This window comes from Gracilinanus agilis, chromosome 1 (genome assembly GCF_016433145.1).
Source record: "Gracilinanus agilis isolate LMUSP501 chromosome 1, AgileGrace, whole genome shotgun sequence".
Lineage (NCBI taxonomy): Eukaryota > Metazoa > Chordata > Mammalia > Didelphimorphia > Didelphidae > Gracilinanus > Gracilinanus agilis.
Window position 1 is genome coordinate 317161538 of NC_058130.1, and position 9000 is coordinate 317170537.

Consider the following 9000-nt stretch of genomic DNA (forward strand, 5'->3'; position numbering starts at 1 on the left):
AGAAAGAAAGAAAGAGAGAAAGAAAGAAAGAAAGAAAGAAAGAAAGAAAGAAAGAAAGAAAGAAAGAAAGAAAGAAAGAAAGAAAGAAAAAGAAAAAAGAAGGAAACTCAACATAAAAGTTACTTTGGTAGAAGATGTTAACACTAAGAAGACATCAAAGTCAATACTGCTCCATCCAAAACCTTTAAGAAAAAAATGAATTGCTTTCTAGCCCAAAGAGAATTAATGTAAAAGTTCCAAAAGGATTTTAAAATCACATAAGTAAGAAGAAAACTTGGGAAAATAAAGGAGAATGAATAGGAAAATCATGAAAAAGGAGTCAATAACTTATAAAAGTAGGCACAAAAAATACTAAAGAAAGTAATACCTCAAGAAACATAACAGGTCATTTCTTAAAAGAGGCACAGAAATTCACTGAAAAGAAAAACTATTTAAAAAGTAGAATTGATCAGATGGAAAAAGATATACAAAAATGCACTAAAGAAAACTTAAAAGGCAGAAAAAGAAATACAAAAAATTCCCTGAGGGAAAAAACCCTTTAAAAGTAGGATTGGCTGAATGAAAAAGAGGTACAAAAGCTCATGCCTTAAAAAATTAGAATTGGTCAAGTGGAAGCTAATGACTTCATGAGTCATCAAGAGACAAGCAAGCAAGGTCAAAAGAATAAAAAGATAGAAGAAAATTTGAAATATCTCATGTAAATTAAAACAACTGAGTTACTACTTTATACTTATTATGCCAGAAAAAGAAAATGACAAAACTTGGAGGGGATTTGGGAAAACTGAGATACTAATGCACTATTGTGGGGATTCATAAAAGAATTCAAACGTTCTGGAGAGCTATTTGTACCTATGCCTGAAGGACTACAAAACAATACATACCCTTTGAACCAGCAATATCATTACTAGCTTTGTATACCAAAGAGATAAATAACAATAAAAAAAAAGAAAAGACCTATATGTACAAAAATATTTAAAGAAGTTATTTTTGTGAGGGAAAGGAATTGGAAAGTGAGGTGCTACCCATCAATTTGGGAATGGCTAAATTATAGTATATGATTGTAATGGGATATTATTTTGCTGTAAGAAGTGATGAGCAGGAGCAGCTCAGAAAAAAACTGGAAAGACTTACATTAATTGAAGCAGAGTGAAATAATCAGAACCAGGGAAACATTGTGCCATGACAGGAATACTTTACAATGAACAACTGTGAATTACTTCGCCATTCTCTACAATACTATCATTCAAAATAATCTCAAAGGACTCAATATGAAAAATGCTCCCTCCTCCTAGAGAAAGAATTGATAGAATATTAATCCAGGCAAAAGTGAACTTTTCTTCTTTACTTTCTTATTTTTTTTCTTTCTTTCCACAGAAGGATTAATATGGAAAAAATGGTTCTACATGATTTCACATGTAAAATCTAACTCAGAATGCTTATCATCTCAATGGAGGAAAAAGGTGAAAGGGAAGAATTTAAGACTCAAATTTATTTTAAAATGTTGGAAACTGTTTTTACATGTGATAGAAGGGAAATTTAATTAAATTTAGAGATTGAAAGAAGAAAAAAAGATGTGCTTATCATTGCTCAGAATAGTCAAGTGAGAGAAAAGTATGGCTAAGTTATCACAATGGTTTTTATATGACCATTTGATATAATAGTCTTATTTTCAACAGGACTATTTTAGATTAAATATTGTGGATCATGTTCTATTATAATGAGAAAGGAATAAATTGCTGCATGGCTAGAAGAAAAGTTGGAGTTTTCTGCCTTTAATAATTAATGAATAATTAACCTTTATTGACTACTACTTGACCTTTATTGACCCCTTTTATTACAATTGTTTAATCTGCTTCTTGATGTATTTCAGCTACTTTAGACAGAGTGCTTTGACAGAATATGAACAGTTTTGTATGTTTCTACCCCAAATGTTGTGTTTTAGAATTTGTCAAAAAGAATTATAAATGCCAATGACAAAATTCTTATTTCTTTTTTTAGAAGTTTGAATGACATCATGAATTCTCATAATATCTTAGCAACTTATTTTTCTCTTGAGGGCTGAGTGGGAAACATTGAGTATGTTATTATTAGCAGAAATAATGAGAAGAAAATATCTCTTATCATAATAGAAACTTTTAAAAATACCCCAAATATTTTTAATTTAAAAATAAGATGACCATGAACAAGTGTTAAGGTATAGCATCAAACAAGTGTAGTTGATTAATTGCATTTGTTCAAAACTCCCTCAAATTAACCGTCTGTTTGTTCTTAATGTCTGATATCAATTGAATGCAGTCAAATCATTTGATGATAACACATATGAACACAGACTCTCATGTCAAAAATACTGGTCTAAAAGTTTTTACTAGTACTTCCCACAGATAAGAGGTTTCTAATTAAACTAGACTTATTGTTAATCATTCAAGAGAAAGTCATCCCAGAGAAAGACTTTAAAAGTCAAGTGTCTGCAATAGTTTTATCTCATTTATGACCATACGATACTTCCAATAAAGGAAGATGGACACAAAGGAAATATAGGGGAGGAGGAATACATGTACCTTTTGGCAGGATTTAAACAGGCTAGGAAGTGGCTTGCTGAACTGATTAATGACAAGATGTGAAAGTGAGATTCTAAAATTTTTGTCACTGAAATTATATTTAAACAAAGTTAGATTTCAGTTCTTTAAAAAATTGTCAGGTAATAATTTTCAACTTTTTCCTAATGAATTGTTCTGAAATCATCCTATTCAGAATAAGTAACTGAATCTTTTTGTATCTAATTTCTTTTGCAGTTGTCAGCTGATATCTTCATTGATTCATTTCCCCCAAACTTCTGCTAATAACATCAGGTGAAGAAAAAAGCAGATTAGTTCTTAAGTTAAAATACCAAATTCAGTATCTTCAATACCTCTGAAAACTCCTATATCTCACAGAATAACTACGTGACCTTTAGAAATCATGTAACCTCCCTAAGTCTCAATTACTTTACCTTTAAAATGAATTAATTAAACAAAGGTGCTCTAGAACATTGTTTGACAGAGAAACAAGAAGAAATTGTGGAATATTATAATTGCATATGTGGGTAAAAGCAACAAATAGGCAATGTAGAGGGAGAATCAAAATAGTTCCTTGACTGGCATTTGGCTTCTTGTCATAGTGATCAAAGTCTGATCCTAATAATGTGAGACAGTCTGCTGAGAAACTTTCCCTTGAACTACTGGTAATCATCTCATACAAAGAAGAAAAGTTTCAATATTTGTTCATGGCCTCAACTTCTGATTTGGTTCTCAACTATACTGGATAGGGCTTCTCTAAAAATAGCTATATCACATGCAAATAGATAGAGCAAATAGAGTAACTGGGTTGGAGCATTTTATTTATGACCACATTTGAGGGGTCAGACATCTATAAAATTTCCCAGAATCTAAGCATGTTTTATTAAAATTTTCTTTTTCTAGCTATAATTATGAAAGGTACCTCCAAACATTTGCTTCCAATAAAAAACATCGTGTTATCCTTTAGGTTCAAGTTATACAGTATCACATATTTATTCAACACCTTAATAGGTTCTTTAGTCCAATGTCCTGATTTTCAAAATAGGGAAACTGATGCCCAAGATAGTTACATAATTTTTCCAGGTTCAGACAGCTACTGAATAGCAAATGTGAATTAAGGTGATTCATAAAAAGTTCGGCACCCCAAGTTGAACATTTCTTTCACTATACTATATAGTTTTTCATATACAGCCAGAGCTAACTGTGATATAATAGTATATGATGATCATCTAAAAAATGTCTTAGGTGCTTAGTAAGTATTTTGTGCATTTTGTCTCAACTTTAAACGGGATGTCTATTTGGATTATTTTCTGTTGGTTTTTATTGTTTATAGAAATTTTAATCATTTTGCATAATTGTTTTATCTTTCAACCGTATAGAAGCTATTAATTCTCTATAGTCATTTTGCTGATTTGTTCTCAGCTCTTCTAAGCAAAATATCATGTTATCTGGAAATAAGGATAATTTCATTCATTCTTTGCCTGTGTTTGTGTTTGTATTGTTTTTCTCCTCTCTTAAAAGCATTACTATTGCAGTATTCCTAGATTCATGCCAAATAATGGGAAGAGGGGTTAGCCTTGCCTTGTCCCTGTATTTACTGTGAAGACTTCTAGTATTTTTCCATTGTATACAATATTAGCTTTTTGGTTTTGACACATACTTTTGATCATATTAAATAGATAGATATGATTTCAAAGTATTTAGAAAGAATGAATACTTAATTTTGCTAATACCTTTTTCTATGTCAATAATATAGTGATTTTTTATCATTTTTATATAGTTATTTATATAAATCATTACATCCTTGGTATAAATACAACTTGCTCCTGGTGAATAATTTTTGGACATTTTCAACATTCATGGTAAAAATTTGCATCTATAACCAATAAAGAGGAAATAAAAACAATTATTAAGAGTTATTCTGCCCAGTTATATGCCAATAAAACTGATTGTCAAGGTAAAATAGATGAGTATTTAGAGAAATATGAATGTCTGAGGTTAATAGAAGAAGAAATAGAATACTTAAATAAAACAATCTCAGAACAAGAAAGTAAACAAGGAATTAATGAATTCTCTTAGAAAAAAAGTCCAAGGGACAGATGGATCCACAGGTGAACGCTATCAAACATATTTTAGATTAAAGATATGAGTTTCAATAATATATTAACTACTTGGGAAAATAGCTGTGGGAGAAACTCTAACAAATTCCTTTCATGACAAAAATATTCTGTTGATATCTAAACACAGAAGAACAAAAACAAAGCAAGAAAACTATAGACCGATATCCCTTATTAATATTGATGCAGAAATCTTAAACAAAACACTAACAGGAATTATACTAATATATTACAAAGAGCATACACTATGACCAGATGGATTTTATAAAAAGAATACAAGGATGATTCAGTATTAGAAAACTATCAGCATGATTGACCATATCAATAACAAAACCAACAGAAGCCATATGATTATTTCAATACATGTAGAAAAAGCTTTTGATAAAATACAACACTCATTCTTATTAAAGATACTAGAGAATAAAAAAAAAGATATTCAAGAACACTGGAATAAATGGAACATTCCTCAAAATGATAAATAGCAGCTGTCTTAAACCATCACCAACCATTATCAATAATGGGGATAAGCTAGAAGCCTTCCCAATGAGATAAAAATAAAAGAAGACTGCCTATTTTCACCACTACTATTCAGTATTTTACTAAAAATATACTGTAGTAATAAGAGAAGAAATTTAGGGAATTAGAAGAGGCAATGAAAAAATAAAAACTTTTTGCAAATAATATGTTGGTATACCTAAAGAATCAACCAAAAAATTAATCAAAACAATTTTAGCAAAGTTTCAGTATATAAAATAAATACAAAAATCATCTTTCTATACCGCCAATAAAATCCAACAGCAAAAAATAGACAAATCCTATTTAAAATAACAGTAAACAATATAAAGTATCTGTGAATCTATCTGCCAAGAAGAGCTCAAGAACTATATGATCACAACCACAGAACACTTTTCACACAAACAACTGGAAAAACATTAATTGCTCTTGGGTGGCTGAACCAATATCATAAAAATGACAATTATTCCTAAATTAATTTATTCAGTGCCATGCCAATCAAATTACCCCAAAATTGCTACCCTCATTTATGCTATTTTCTTCTCAGCATTAAGCCTTTTTGCATTTTCCTCTTTTGTTCCCTCTTCTGACGATTAGACTAAGGATAATGTTATTATTAGGGTTCATAGACAAATAGAACATACTCTATACCCATGTTGGTACTCATCAAAAGGGTTCACAGATTCTTGGCTGATTGAGTTTCTGAGAGTGTGAATTCTCTAAATGGTTTGCAAGCTCCTCCACCTAGTTCAAGCTTTTATTGATTCAATCAAAATGTAAACAAAGGAGAGTTAATCCTCTCTTCACAATCTAGGTAGGTACTAAGTAGGAGTATTTAAGTTATTGTTAACCAAAGTGTTTGCTCTAATTAGGTAAAGAGAATAAGGGATTCCCTTTCACAAATCTAAACTCAAAGAAAACAAAGAATTCCCTTTTATAATACCCCAAAACTTAGACTACTAAAACATACTATTTGTGATTAAATCTTATGGCACCCCAACTGATATTTGAGTATGATTCCAGATAATTTACAAAGGGAGTGCTAATAAGCTACTGATCATGGATGTTAACAGCCCTTATGGAGAGGGTATATGGCAGTGTCAAGGTGGGGAGAGCTGTCTCAGGGGAAATCAGAAGAGCAATTAAGACTAAGGAAGACTTTTTCTGATTTTTTTCTTTTCTTGATAGGACATCTTTTGTGTAGAATATTCTTACTTTGCTCTGACTCCAGCTTGCTATTCCCATGACTCTTATATGGCACAGAAATTAGACTAGAGGATCATATTCCCCTTTTTGTCATGCTTCTCTTCCTCTTTTGGTATGGCAATTTTCTTTAGTCATGGCCTGTGTCTCTTGCCCTGAATAACACCCTTGGGTAAGGAAGTCCTGTCCAGAGTAAGGACAGAGTTCTCCAATTGGAGGGGCTTTGGAAAGGGACTTCATGAAGAATGCAAATTGAAAGAAGGGAAGGAAGTAGGGCTCTTTGGCTTTAGAACTGAGGACAGAGCAGGTGGCACATAGTCTGGCTATGCAGTTGGCTTGGTGGAGGCAGCTAGGAGGGCCAGTGTCAGGGAGCTGGCTCAGGTCTGTCTAGAAGATCCCTGGCACACACAGGATTGGGCTCAGGGCTTGGTAGGGGAGCACCAATGCACCTGAGGCCTGGCTGTAAAGCTGGAAGGATGCTGCTAAGGCTGGGCCACATGTGGCTGGTGCCTTATTTTTCTCCAGCCCTCTTTTAATTATTTAATAATTATAAATTAAGATATAGTCTCCAGAGAATTTTAATCTTAACAAGGGACATGTGAAGATTATTCAGGCTTCTAGGTATTTCATTTCAATACTCTCCAGAAGTTTATCACACCTAACTTTTCAAAAATTTTACTCAGGTCTTTAACTTCTTTTTATTTTTGGTAGATTTGTCTTAGTCTCAAAGAGTTACAGAAAGTTGCCCCACTGTTATATTTTTGAGTGTTTCTTTTTCTCTATGACTAATCTAACATTTCCTCTAATCTTGTCTCTTATATTTATCCTTCTCTTTGGTTCCCACCCTCATATTTACAGAGATGTAGTTAAAGAGTATGAAAGTATATGTACTAGCTCTCTTGATTTGACACAATCTATTTCTACTCCATTTCCCTTCTTTCTTTCACCCAAAGCCAGGTCACTAATTCTTACATTGTTATTTCTTTTCTTTGAGACTCCTTTGTGATTCAACCTACGTGGTTAGAGTTCATTTTGTTTATGAATAATCCTTCTCTGAATCTATCCTCATCCTTATTCCCAGTGCTTGTCTATCTCTATTTACTTTTGTTTCTCTATTCAATAAAATATATTTCTGCATCTAACAGTGTAAATATATAATCTTTCCTCCTTTGACTAGTTTAGATGAAAGTGAGATTCATATCACTCCACTTTCTCCACAACTTCCTTGTTTTTATAGTTTCCTGCTCACACACAATTATGTGACTTAATTTTTATATGTTTGCTAGGTCTTTTGTGTAGTACTTGTTGAGAGAAAGCCAACCCATATTTCTTTGTTATTTTTAATTATTTTTTCAAATGAGGATCTGCCTGCTTTCCATTCTAACTCCAGGTTTTCCACTGAGAAAGCAAGAAGGAAGGCAAGAAGAAAAACATTTATTAAGTGCGCATGGTGTATCAAGTGCTTTACAAATGTTACTTTATTTGATCCTTATAACAATGCTGGAAGATAGGTATTATTATTATTATTATTATTATCATCATCATCATCATCCCCTTTTTAAGTTTAGGAAACTGAAGCAAATAGAAGTCGTCCACATAGAACAGAAGACTTGCCAAAGGCCACACAGTTAGTATTTGAGATCAGATTGGAACTCAGGTCTTTCTGTAACTAAGACTAAGGTCTAGATATGCCACCCAATTGTCCTCAAATTTCTATTACAAATTTATAGAGTTAAGCAAAACAACTTTTCACACTGATCTTCAAAAAAATATGCCTCAGTCTGCATTCTGAGTTTATCACCTCTCTATCATTTGGTGAATGGCCTGTTTCATCATGAATCATCTGGAATCATCATTGGTCACTGAGTTGATTATAGTTTCTGTCTAAGTGGATTGTTTTACAAAACTATTATATAAATTGACCTGTTTCTGCTCACTTCATTCTATATCAGTTTATAGAAATCTTCTAGGTTTCTCTGAAACCATCCTCTTCATCATTTCTCAGAACACATTAGTATTCATAATGTTCATTTATCATATATTGTTCAGTCATTCCTTTTCAGTTCTTTACCACTACAAGAAATGCTATATTTTTTTTCATATCTGCATCCCTTTATTCTTTCTTTGATCTCTTTGGAGTATAGATAAAAAGTAGTATTATTCCTGGATCAACTAGTATGCACAATTTAGTAATATTTGGTCATACTTCCAAGTTGCTTTCTACATTGACTGAACACTCTCACAACTCCACTAATAGCACACTCTTATTAATTTCAATTATTCACTCTTGCTCACAACTCCTTTTTGAAACTGAATTTGAAGTTGTCAATTGTGATAATTAGATTAAGTCTACACTGCCCATCAATAGATTTAATCACCAAAGGTGAGAACACCTTCAATTTTGGGAGGTCTGTAACCCACCTGTGCTAGGGTGGGTGACAAATCAGAGTCTACTGACTGCTCCCTAGGCAGTCTTAAGAGTTGTGTTGTGATTAATCTGTTGTGATTGGACACACAAACTAGGAGGGAGACACAGGAAGTGAACCCTTTAAAAAGAGACCTCAGTCAGCTGGGCTCAGTCTTCTAGCTCTTCTGGTCCTTGGAGGAGTGCT